At 37.8% G+C, this 13,635-nt stretch overlaps 2 pseudogenes; both read left to right on the forward strand.

The window, feature by feature from the left end:
* The first annotated feature begins 239 nt into the window (after positions 1–239).
* LOC103667720 lies at positions 240–4,036 on the forward strand (annotated as a pseudogene).
* A 5,200-nt stretch (positions 4,037–9,236) lies between these two features.
* On the forward strand, positions 9,237–9,767 carry LOC103667695 (annotated as a pseudogene).
* The last annotated feature ends 3,868 nt before the right edge of the window (positions 9,768–13,635 follow it).

Genomic DNA, 13,635 nt, shown 5'->3' on the forward strand with positions numbered 1-13,635 from the left:
AAACCACAAAACTACCCTGCATCTTGATGAATGGCCGTGAGTGTAGCTTCATTTCAGTGTAGATTATTCTTCTACATCTGTTACAAACTCTTCTTTTCTTCATCTTCTTGGTAAATGAGCTTCCTCTTGCTTTGGGGGTCTCCTATTGCCCAATATTTCCTGAATAGAAACTATATCTTGGACACAGACACTTGCTGTGATTGACTCCATGGTTGAACCAAATGTGGTCATTGGTGAACATGGTCATTGACCAGAAGCAGCAGCTTCCTTGGTTCCACTGCTACCTCTCCAAGTATTCGCCAAGCAGCTGGTTATAAACCATTCACTACAGAGAGTAGCATCCACAGTGGCACATCTTTTGAAATCCACTTGAATTCAGGACTATAATCACTAGCAATTCAGTGTATTCCAGAAGATGCTGCTACTTTTGCAAATACCATAACCAAAGCCAGTGAAGAACATTCATGGCCAGCACAATGGGCCTTTTCATTTCCCTGCTTCAGAACGGGACCCTCTTCCCCCCAAGACCTCTCTATGCCCAGGTGAATATTTTCATGCCATTCCTAATGCGTACAGAGTGAGGATACACTCTCACATGTTAGGACAAGTCTAAGAATCCAAGAATAGCAAAGCTAGAACCCTAAGGGCTCTCTCGGCCATGCCATAAAATTATATGTGAGAAAAATGTGGTCCAAAGAAATAAAATGACTTGCCCAAGGTCATAAGATAATAAGTGGGAAAAAAAGAGATTTCACTGCAAGTCCAGTGCATTTTCCACTTAGAAGACTTTTAAACAAAAGGCCTACTATGTGTCACATAAGTTACTATGTATGTTACATACAATATTTTGTATAATCTTCACGACCTTCAGAAAAAATAAATAGTATTACTCTTCTTATATAAATGAAAAAGATTAAGTAATTTAGTAATCCAGTTAAATTCACATAGCTACAAAGTAGCAACTGTAGGGTTGCTATTAACAACTTACTTTTAATATAATGGTCAAATTCCTATTCAAAAAAACTAATCCAGAAGGGATTATGCCGCTAAGAAGTAGTAGATTGATATTGAGGTTAGAGAAGAAAAGGTATAAAATTAAGGCCTAGGAAATCAAAAAACTAAAGTAAAGGTGTTGTATGAATATACTGGTCTTTATTTTTATTTCTTTTTTCCCAAAAAGATTTAATTGGTTTATTAAACAAAAACAAAATGCATTGGATACAATAAAATAAACTTAATTTAAAATTGGTGAATAAAATGGGTCAAAGGGAAAATGCAGCGAAATTAGAAGAGAAAATTACTGCAAGGAAGTGTTATATACTTGCCAGGAGTAGTCTACAAATTTGAATCTGAGCTTCCAGACAGGCTACGTGAAGAAGGAAATGTGATTCATTACATGGATCAGAGTGTCCCTAAAACAAAGAACATGCCATTTGCTCAGGAGGACACAATTATTCCTGGTTCTGAGACCATAGAGAAACTTGTCCCTGTGGCCCTCCTGGAGAAGACAGAGCACAGAATAGGGAACAATCGCCTCAAAATATGCTCCCAGCCTGCAAAGCAATGCATTGCATAGGACTGTTGAGTTCACTATTCATTAGTGCCAGGCGGCAGCCTTGCCCTGGGCAGAATTTAACCAAGGCAGTTCTTTGGGGACAGCATGCTAGTTTTCTCAGGGAAAGGGCAGAAGGAATGAGAGAATGATGCCGAATGTGAAGGTGGGGGAGTCCTGAATAAATCCAATCCTAAAACTAATTCCTGTAACGCCTTGGCTAGGAGGTCCAACCTATCTCCACCTGGAAGGCATTTAGCTCCCTTCCATTTACTCATTCCATCTGAACACAATTCACACTTCCTAACCTCTTCTGATGCAAAAGAACAGATAGAAACTGATGGTCTCTGCACCAGACCCACTCTCAAGTTGGCCTGAGGAGAAGGAGTAAAGTGAGCAGAACAGGCAAAGCCAGGCCAAGAAAGCCAGTTTGGTCATGATGTGCTCACAGGTTGTGTCAGTTCACTGGTCAGATAGAGGTCCACCATTCCTGGACTCTGCAGAGAGCCCCAGCTGCCATGGGCAAACCTCTCTTAGGAGCCATTACTCCCATTCATTATTTCACTCAGTCACTGAGTCAACCGTTAGTAATCATGATGGTTAGATGGAAAACACAGCTAGACAAGACACACAGTGCCCCTTCCTAACAAAGCTTGTGGGTTACCCTCTACTGAAGATGCTCTTAATTTATGCAACTCAAGGAAAAAGCATGGAGCTGGAGAATTAATAACTAAAACTCTACATGCTGCCTTTTTTCACAAAAGGCTGTGGGAGAATTCATCTGGGAATCTGAAGAGCAGACTCTGGCCCTGCAATTCTTTCAGTGGTCCATGCCTTTGATTGCCTCATCTATCAAGAAGGAAATAATATGTGACAAATACATCACAAGATTCTGTGACACAGTAAAAAAAGTTGTGAAAGCTAAAAACATTAGGAAAATATTCCCTTTAAAACATGTGCTTGTTGATAAAATGGATCTTAAAGCTATTATTACATAAGTACACCTGAGTGTCTGTCATAGTTAGAAACTTGTACTAAGAATACAAGATAATGAAGGGCACCTGGCTGGCTCAATTAGGAGAGGATGGAACTCTTGATCTCGGTGTCATGAGTTCGAGCCCCACATTGGGTATAGAGATTACTAAAAAAATAAATAAATGAATAAAATAAAAGAAAAGAATACAAGGTAATGAAATAAAAAATGTTCATTTTGTTCTACCTAAACACTAGACAATTACATTAATTAATAACATTTAATGGCTTGCACTGAAGGACTCACTGATTTACAAATACAGCCCTTCTAGAATGTTAAAAACATTATTAGGAGTAGCCTGAAATGGCAGCACCCATGTACTCTTATCTGTTGATGTGCAAACAGTGTGGTTATATAAGGAATAAAACATCAAAATAGTCATTTCACATTATCAAGCAAGGTTCAGAGCATGGTAAGAAATGACTCTATTCCAGAGAGAATTCTGCACTCACTTACGACTCCTCTAACTGAAACTAGAACTGTCATCTTCCTTCCCCAACTCACAAGCTATACCAAAGGAATACAGTCAACTGGAAAACAAAGAGCTCTTGACTCTACAAATTAAACCAGGTTTGAGCATTTTAACATAAATGCATACAACATAAGATGCACCATACAGCATTATTTACACAAGGTCAAATTCTTACCTTTTCCTCATTCAGATTGGCTACCAAGTACTGTGTACTTAAGGATTGGATCCACCGCTTTCAAAGTTACCTGTCTGCATACTACAAAAGATTTTATTGAAAGTAAAGGGCTCCCAGGATACCTGGATGGCTCAATGGGTTTAGCATCCAACTCTTGATCTCAGTTCAGGTCTTGATTTCAGGGTCATGAGTTCAAGACCCACATTAGCTCCACACACAGTGGAGTAAAGTAAATGTCTTTACAAAAGTAAAGGGCTCCCTTTTTGGATGGCAGCAAGAGCAGAGAGTGTGCTGTGAAGCCTCCGGGCACACTGCAAGAGTACAAAGTGGTGAGGCACTGTCTGCCCACCCCCAATGCTGTAATCTGCCCCTCTATCACATGCAAATCTTTGCACCGAATCATGCTGTCACCAAGTCCTGCTTCTGGTACTTTGCATTTAAGCTAAAGAAGATAAAGTCTTCAGGGGAAATTGTCTACTGTGGACAGGTATTGGAGAAATCCCCCTCGTAGGTAAAGAACTTCAGCATCTGGCTGTGCTATGAATCCCACAGCAGCACCCACAACACGTACCAGATGCACTGGGACCTGACCACTGCAGGTGTTGTCACCCAGTGTTACCGAGACACAGGCACCCAGCATGATCCAGATCATGAAGGTGGAGGAGATTGCAGCGAGCAAGTGCTACTGACCAGCAGTCAAACAGTTCCACAACTCCACGATCAAGTTCCCACTACCCCCACTGTATCCTACATCACCGGCACAAGTCACACTTAACCACCAAGAGGTCCAAAACCTTCCTTTAGGTGTAGAGCCTCCTGGTCCCCAGGTTGGTCCAAATACACTTCTTGGGAAAACCAGGATGAGAGAGAGAGAGAGAGAGAGAGAGAGAGAGAGGAAGAAAGAAAGAAAGAAAGAGAGAAGGAAAGAAGAAAGGAAAGGAAGAAAGAAAGGGAGGAAGAGAGAAAGGGAGAAAGGGAGAATGGGAAGGAAAGGAGAGGAAAGGAAAGGAGAAAGAAGGGAAGGAAGGAAGGAAGGAAGGAAGGAAGGAAGGAAGGAAGGAAGGAAGAAAAAAGGAAAAGCAAGTCCCAGAAGGGCCCCATAGATCGCCTTCTATACAAGACCACTCCTTCAAGATTGGGAGAGGTAACTGTTTCACCTAATATATAGAAACAAGCACAGAGAGTCAGACAAAGTGAGGAGACAGAGGAATGGGTTCCAAAAGAAATATCAAGACAAAACCACAAAAAAAGACCTTAGTGAAGTGAAGATTATTGAATGGGTTCCAAAAGAAATATCAAGACAAAACCACAAAAAAAGACCTTAGTGAAGTGAAGATTATTAATCTACCTGATAGAGTTCAAAGTAATGGTCATAAAGATGCTCACCAAACTCAGGAGAAGAACAAATGAACACAGAACTTCAATAAATAGATATAAAATATAAGAAAGTACCAAACAGAAGTCACAGAGCTAAAGAATACAATAATTGAACTAAAAAATATACTACAGGTTCAACAGAAGACTGGATAAAGCAGAACTGATCAGTGAGCTGGAAGACAAAGCACTGAAACTCACCCAGACAGAGCAGGGAAAAGAAAAGAATTTTTAAAAAGTGAAGATACCTTAAAAAACCAAAAGAACAACATCAAGTGGAATAACATCCCTATTACAGGGCTCCCAAAAAGAGATAAGAGAGAGAAAGAAGCAGAAAATGCATCTGAAGAAATAATGGTTGAAAACTTCCCTAATCTGGAGAAGGAAACAAACTACCAAATCCAGAAAGCCCAGAATTTCTTTGCAGCCAAAGAAATTCATACCAAGACACTTTGTAATTAAAATGTCAAAAGTTAAATACAAAGAGAGAATCTTAAAAGCAGAACAATTTGTTACACACAAAGTAAATCCCCTAAGGCTATCAGCAGACTTTTCGGCAGAAACTTTGCAGGCCAGAAGAAAGTGGCATGATATATTAAAGTTGAAAGGAAAAAAACTTCCAAGTAAAAATATTCTACATGACAAGGTCATCAATCAGAATATAAGGATAAGGAATTTTCCAGATAAGCAAAAAGTTAATCACCACTAAACTGGCCTTACCAGAAATGTTAAAGAGACTTCTTTAAGCTAAAAAGAAATGGCATTAATTAAAGAAAACACACACACAAAAAAAAAACTCACTGGAAAAGGTAAATATATAGTAAAGGTGGTGGATTAATCATCTATAAAGCTAGCATGAGGCTCAAAAGACAAAAATAGTGAAATTAACTAAAACTACAAAAAAGAGATAAATGTGACATCAAAAACATAAAATGGGAGTAAAAATATACTTTTGGAATGTATTCAAATTTGAGTTGCAATCAATTTACAATAGACTGTTATGTAACTAGGATGTTATATGTGAACCTCACATTAACCACAAAGGAAGAACTTAAGAGTAAATACAAAAAAAGAAATCTAAACATAACAATAAGGAAAGACATCAAACCACAAGGGAAGAGAGAAAAAGAAGAAAAAGGAATGCAGAGGAACTACAAAAATAGCCAAAAAACAGTGATCAAAATGGCAACAGATACATACCAACCAAGAGTTACTTTAAATGTAAACAGATTAAATTCTCCAATCAAAAGACATATGCAGTGGCTGAATGGATAAAAAACAAGATGCATCTATATGTTGTCTATGAGGGACTCACTTCAGAAGGATACACACAGACTGAAACTGAAAGGATGGAAAAAGATATTGCAAACAAATTGAGATTTAAGAACAGCTGATGTAGCTATACTTACGGCAGATGAAATAGGCTTTAAAACAAGACTGTAATAAAAGATAAAGAAAGACATTGCATAATGATAAAGGGGTCAATCCAGCAAGAACATATAACATTTATAAATACTTATGTACCTAACATAGGAGCACTAAATATATGAAGCAAAAATTAACAGACCTAAAGGGAGAAATTGACAGTAACACAATAAAAGTGGGGAATTTCAACACCCCACTTACATCAATGGATAGATCATCCAGACAGAAAATCAATAAGAAAACATCAGCCTTAAACTAGATGGACTTTATTAATAGACGTATACAGAACATTCTATCCAAAACCAGAAGAATACAATTTTTTTTGAAGAGCAGATGAAACATTTTCCAGGAGAGATCAAATTAGTCCACAAACAAGTCTCAAGAAGACTGAAGTCATATCAAACATCTTTTCCAATCACAATGGTATGAAACTAGGTAAACTGGAAAAATTTTTTAAAAATGTGAAAATTAAACAACATGCTATTGAACAACCAACAGGTCATCAAAGAAATCAAAAGAGAAATGACAAATATGTAGAGATAAATGAAAGCAGAAATATGGCATACCAAAACCAATGGGATGCAGCAAAAGTGAATATAAGAGGGAAGTTCATAGCAATACAGGCCTAAGTCAAGAAACAGGAAAAATCCCAAACAACGTAACTTTACAACTAAAGGAACTAGAAAAAGAGGAACAAACAAAACTCAAAGTTGGTAGAAAGAAAGAAGTAATAAAAATAAGGGCCGAAATAAATGAAATAGGGACTAAAAAGACAAATAGAAAAGATCAATGAAACTGGGAGCTGGTTCTTTGAAAAGACAGTTAAAATTGACATACCTTTAGATAGACTCATCAAGAAAAAGAGAGGGCTCAAATAAATAAAATCAGAAATGAAAGAAGAGAAACAACAAATGATACCACAGACATACAAAGGATTATAAGAGTCTACTATGAACAGTTATATGCCCACAAACTGGACAACCTAGAAGACATGGATAAATACCTAGAAATATACAATCTTCCAAGACTGACTCAAGAAGAAATAGAGATTCTGAACAGACCAAATACTAGTAAAGAGATTTAATAGTAATTAAAAACCTCCTAATAAACAGAAGTCCAGGACCAGATAACTTCACTGGTGAATTCTACCAAACATTCAAGATTTAATGCTTATCCTTTTCAAACTTCTCCAAAAAACTGAAGAGGAGGGAATGCCTTCCAAACACTTCCTATGAAGCCAGCATTATGCTGATACCAAAACCAGACAAGGACATCACAAAAAAGAAGAAGAAAGAGAAGAAGAAGAAGAAGAAGAAGAAGAAGAAGAAGAAGAAGAAGAAGAAGAAGAAGAAGAAGAGGAAGAAGAAGAAGAAGAAGGAGAAGGAGAAAATAATAATAATAATATCTTTGTATTGGAATATTAAACATAGATACAAAAATCCTTGGGGTGCCTGGGTGGCTCAGTTGGTTAAGCATCTGCCTTTGGCTCAGGTCATGATCCCAGGATCCTGGGATCGAGCCCCACATCGGGCTCCCTGCTCACCAGGGAGTCTGCTTCTCCCTCTCTCTCTGCCTCTCCCCCAGCTTGTGCTCTCTCTCTCTCTCTCAAATAAATAAATCAAATCTTAAAAAAAAAAATCCTGAACAAAATGTTAGCAAACTGAATTCAACAATACATTAAAAAGATCATTCACTGTGATCTAGTGGGATTTATTCCAGTGATACAAGGATGGCTCAACACCTGCAAATCAATCTGCTGGTACACCACATTAAAAAAATGAAAGATAAAAATTATATGATCATCTTAATTGATGCAGAAAAAGCATTTGACAAAACAACATCCACTCACGATAACAAAAAACTCTCAACAAAGGTTGAGAGGCATAGTATTTGCACGCATGTATATAATGTGCATCAACGTAATAAAAGCTATGTATGGGGGCCTGGGGGGCTCAGTCGTTACGCGGCTGCCTTCGGCTCAGGTCATGATCTCAGTGTTCTGGGATCTAGTCCCGCATCGGGCTCCCCACTCAGCGGGAGGCCTGCTTCTCCCTCTCTCACTCCTCCTGCTTGTGTTCCTTCTGTTGCTGCCTCTCTCTCTGTCAAATAAATAAGTAAAATCTTAAAAAAAATAATAAAAATAAAAATGAAAGCTATGTATGACAAATACAGTTAATATTATTCTCATTGGTGATGCCCACTATCTTCACTTTGGAAAAAAAAAAAAAAAAAGATTTTCTTTTTAACTAATCTCTACACCCAACATGGGGCTTGAACTCACAACCCTGAGATCAAGAGTTGCATGCTCTTCCAACTGAGCCAGCCAGGTGCCCTATCCTCACATGTATTCAACATAGTATTAGAGGTCCTCCCACATTAATTAGGCAAGAAAAAGAAATAACAGGCCAAACTAGAAAGAAGTATTTGTTGCTATTTGTGGATGACATGGTACTATATTTAAATAACCCTAAGGACTCCACCAAAAATGGTTAGAGCTAACAAATGAATTCAGTAAATTGCAGGACACAAAATTAATACACAAAAATCTGTTGCACTTCTATATACTAATAATGAACTCTAAGGGAAATCAAGAAAGCAATTCCATCTACAATTGCATCAAAAGGAACAAAATATCTAGGGATAAATTTAACAAAGGAAACTGAAATGATGAAAGAAATTAAAGAAGACACAGTGGAAGGATAGTTCATGCTCATGGATTGGAAGAATATTGTAAAAACATTCATACTACCCAAAGCAATCTACAGGTCCAATGCAATCTCTATCAAAACTCCAAAGGCATTTTTCATAGAACTAAAGCAAATAATTCTAAAATATGTGTGGAACCTCAAAGACTCCAAAGAACCAGCACAGTCTTGAAAAAAAAGACATAGCCAGAAGTATCAGGATCATTGATTTCAAACTATACTATAAAGGTACAGTAATCCAAACAATATGGTATTGGCATAAAAACAGGCACATAGATCTCTGGCACATAGTAGAGAGTCCAGAAATAAACTCAATGCATGTATGGTCAATTCATTTATGGCAAAGTCATCAAGAATACACAATGGATAAAAAAATAGTATCTTCAATAATTGGTGCTGAAAAAAATGGACAGCCACCTGCATAAGAATGAAACTGGACTAACCACTATCTTATGCCGTATATTAAAAATTAACACGAAATGGATGACTTTAATGTTAGACCTGAAAACATAAAACTCCTGGAAGAAAACATTAGCAGTAAGCACCTTGATATTGATCTTGGTGATGGTTTTTTGACTCTTACTCCAGAGACAAGGGAAACAAAAGCAAAAATAAATAAATGGGACTACATCAAACTAAAAAGCTTTTGCATAGCTCTTTCCACCATCTTGGAGCCTGTGGAGTCCAGCTGGAACAGGATGCCTAAATCGACAAATAGGTCTGGAAGGCTGTGGTCCAAGGTCATTTTTGCTGGCTATATGCGGGGTCTCTAGAACCAGAGGGAGCACAGAGCTCTTCTTAAAATTGAAGGTATTTATGCTGAGATGAAACTGATTTCCGTCTAGGCAAGAAATGTGTCTATGCGTACATGACTCCTGGTGGGAAACCAAACAAAACCAGAGTAATCTGGAGAAAAGTAACTCATGGTCGTGGAAACAGTGGCAAGGTTTGTGCCAAATTCCAAAACAACCTTCCTGCTAAAGCCATTGACCACACAATTCATGTGATGCCTGTACCCCTCAAGGATTTAAACTTATGGAAAAGTAAATAAATAAAGGTTTAGATTTGTTCTCTTGTAAAAAGAGAAAAAAAAGAAAAAGCTTCTGCATAGCTAAGGAAACCATCAACAAAATGGAAGGCAACCTACTGAATGGGAGAAGATATTTTCCAGTCATATATCTGGTAAGGAGTTGATATTCAGAATATATAAAGAATTCATACAACTCAACAACAAAAAACAATCTAGTTATAAAAATAGACAGAAGATCTGAATAGACATTTTCCCGAAGAAGACATAAAGGTGACTAATAAGCACATGATTAGATGTTCTACATCACTCATCATCAGGGAAATGCAAATAAAAAAACCACAATGAGATCTCACTTTACACTTATCAGAATGGCTACCATCAAAAAGACAAAAAATAACAAGCGTTGGTGAGAAAGCAGAAAAAAGGGAACCCATGTGCACTGTTGGTGGGAATGTAAATTGGTGTGGCCACCATGGAAAACAATAGAGAGGTTCCTCAAAAAATTAAAAATACAGCGACACCTGGGTGGCTCAGTCAGTTAAGCATCTGCCTTCGGCTCAGATCATGATCCCAGGATCCTGGGATAGAGTCCCACATCGGCCTCCCTGCTCAGCGGGGAGCCTGCTTCTCTCTCTGCCTGCCGCTCTCCTTGCTTGTGCTCTCTCTCTCTCTCTCTGACAAATAAATAAAATCTTTAAAAAAAAAATTAAAAATAGAGCTATCATATGATTCACCAATTCCACTACTGGGTATTTATCTGAAGAAAAAAACCCACTATTTTGAAAAGATACATTCACTCTTATGTTCACTGCGGCATTATTTACAATAGCCAAGATATGGGAATCACCTAAGAGTCCATTGATAGATGAGAAAATATACTAAAGATATACAATGAAATACTATTTAGCTGTAAAGAAGAATGAAATCTTGCCATTTGTAACCACAGGGTAGACCCTGAAGGCATTATATTAAGTGAAATAAGTCAGAGAGAGAAAGACAAATACTTACATGTGGGATCTAAGAAACAAAACAATAAAACAAAACAGAGTCCAAATTCATAGGTACACATTACAGAGTGGTGGTTGCCCGAGGCCGGGTGGATGGGGGCAATGGGTAGTGGGGATCAAGAGGTACAAACTGCTAGTTATAAAATAAAGAAGTTACGAGGATGTAATGTACAGCATGGGGAATACAGTCAGTAATATTGTATTGATTTGTATGGTGGCAGATGGTGACTCTACTTATTGTGGTGATCAGTTCACGGCATATACAAATGTCGAGTCATTGTGTTGGATACATGAAACTAATATAATATTACATGTCAATTATACTTCAATAAAAAAAAAAAAGAAAGGGCTCATTGGATACTTTATAAGGAACTATTGCCAGGCATCTATGTAATGTTCTCTTAGCACCTTTTATAATATACCTACCTAATCTCAAATAAATAAATACTAAATAATAAAATATGCCTAACCTTTTACTTTTTCCCACCTAGTCTCCCAGATTTAAGGCCGTTTAAAGTCTCTGCAGACCCTATGCATCATTACTTCTGGAGACCCATGATATCAAACAGATTAAAATGAGCCCATATCCCACTTTAAGTACAATCATTTTGCTGATAAATTTGGAAAGGATTTTTACAATTTTGTTTCTGAAATATTAAGCCTCAAGTAATATGCCTAATTTATAACCGTCTATGATTTCCAAGTAATCATCAAGCAGGTAGAGGAATGCTTGCAGAGTGAAAAGGTTTAACTTAAAAACTCTTTTCAAATGCCTTGATATTTTTATGCATCTCTTTTGACAATAAATGAAGCTGACATGATATTGCATTTTGCTTGGTTATTAACCTGAATTTTGTACTTCAATTTTGCAACCCGTGTAAGTGTGATCAGACCTTAAATATTTTCCTAGGCCTGTGAAATTTGGAAACTCTGAAGTGCCTTCAGTTCATAATGAATTAGATAGGCCTGCCCACAACAGCTCCAGATTATCATCCCTACCAGAGACCTAGCACAGGAGTCCTTGCGGACCGAACCACAAAACACTCGGCCCAAGGATTGATCACTGTGCAGTCCTGCCTGGACTTTGCTGGTTATAGTCTGGCACTGGCCGGTCTCCTGGTAAGCAGACCACATCCCATGCGGATGGGATACCTTCTCTGAGCCCACAGAACTCCTCAATGTCTAGCGGCTACACTTGGCTCCTTATTTGAAGCCTTTGTTTGTTTGTTTTTACATCTTGCAAATAAAATCTTCTTTTGAGATTCTGCTTGAAATTCGAAGGCATAATATAGAACTCACCACACTCCTCTCACCCACAAAAAACGACCCCAAAAATTACTCAGTGGGAAAATCTTCAGAAATAAATAGACACAACATATACCTCTTAATACTTCCTATTCGGTCTTCGGGGACTTCTTAAGGCAACACTGTAGCTAATAGCCCCGGCTCCCTGCCTGTACTGAACTGTGCTGGGGCCAGAAGTCTCCCAGCCCACCACTCCCAACGCAGTAGCTGCATATCCTTTATACTGTGCTGCTTTTTAAAGGAAAAATGTCTGGAGAAAATTGTTAACTATGGAAGTAAATACGGCATATTGTTAAATTTAAAATTCCAGAGAAATTTTTCAATATTTACAATTCTGATTTCTTTGTAGATGTTCCTAAAACAATGGCACCATTAAACCTTAAAATTAATACCTTACGTCGAGAACAAATGCTATGCCTTTTACAAGCGTCTCCTTAATCCGTTCTTTCTCTTTATTCATCTAACGTCGGTTGAGCACCGTCTCTGTGCAGACACCATGCTGAGCCCTGGTGAGTACAGGAGACGGAGTCCCTGGGAATAAAGAAGGCAACAACTGCAACCCATTGCGGTGTCTTCTGTAAGAGCTTCTGCATGGCTAATTTAAACCTGTTTTACTAAAATTCAATCCTATTTCTCCTCGGTCTACCCATGGAGTAGGTAAACAACAGCCAATCACTACCCTCTCCGACATAGGCTTTCTGATACTTGAAACACTCAAATTTCTTTTTTCTTCTTCAAAATAAACATATTTTTCCACAAAGGAAAGAAGATTACATGTGATGTGTGCAACAAGCCAACATAACTCCTTTGCTGTGTCATCACGTTGTCATTGATATGAAAATATAGAATATAACTTTTCAGTCACATTGAAAAGATAGAGGAAAATAGACTCTCGTGTGATCAACCAGTTTCTTAGGCATTAATCTATACCCAATCCTGATAATACCATTCTCAAAGAATGCACTATAATGGAACAACAATCGTGCCTCATTGCACTGGCTGAGGGAAAAGTAAGTAATAGGTCTCTCTCCCATAGGACTCATATCTGAGTACCCTGCCCCCAAAGAAATCAAGACACACTGTCACTGAACCACATTATTCTCCCTTAAGAAGACTATAAAATGTGTACATCACTCATTCGTTGACATTGAACTTGTGCCAAAACTATTAAGAGCACATATTAATATGTATCCCAAATGTGTAGGAATGACTACAGAATAAAACACAAAACGAAATTGGTACTCACTATTAATTTGTCTTTTATAAATGATTAAGTAAAGCATATGAAGGAAATAAAAGGGCAATAAATACCCTTTTATCACAAACTGGGGGATTTCTCTTACTCTGGGCTTGCACACAACCAGTTTAGAAATATGCATAATTGCCTATGGTCAACATCATATCACTGCCAGATCACACATTAAACAGATAACCACTATTATTATAAAAGCGACTTCCTTGACCTCATATTTTGGTCTGGCTAGGAATTCCTGTATTTTCCCAGATCAGCTGTTACACCGTGCCAATCTTGTGCTGTGCATGTCAATTTGTACCAGA

This window comes from Ursus maritimus, unplaced genomic scaffold (assembly GCF_017311325.1).
Source record: "Ursus maritimus isolate PB19 unplaced genomic scaffold, ASM1731132v1 scaffold_1, whole genome shotgun sequence".
Classification (NCBI taxonomy): Eukaryota; Metazoa; Chordata; class Mammalia; order Carnivora; family Ursidae; genus Ursus; species Ursus maritimus.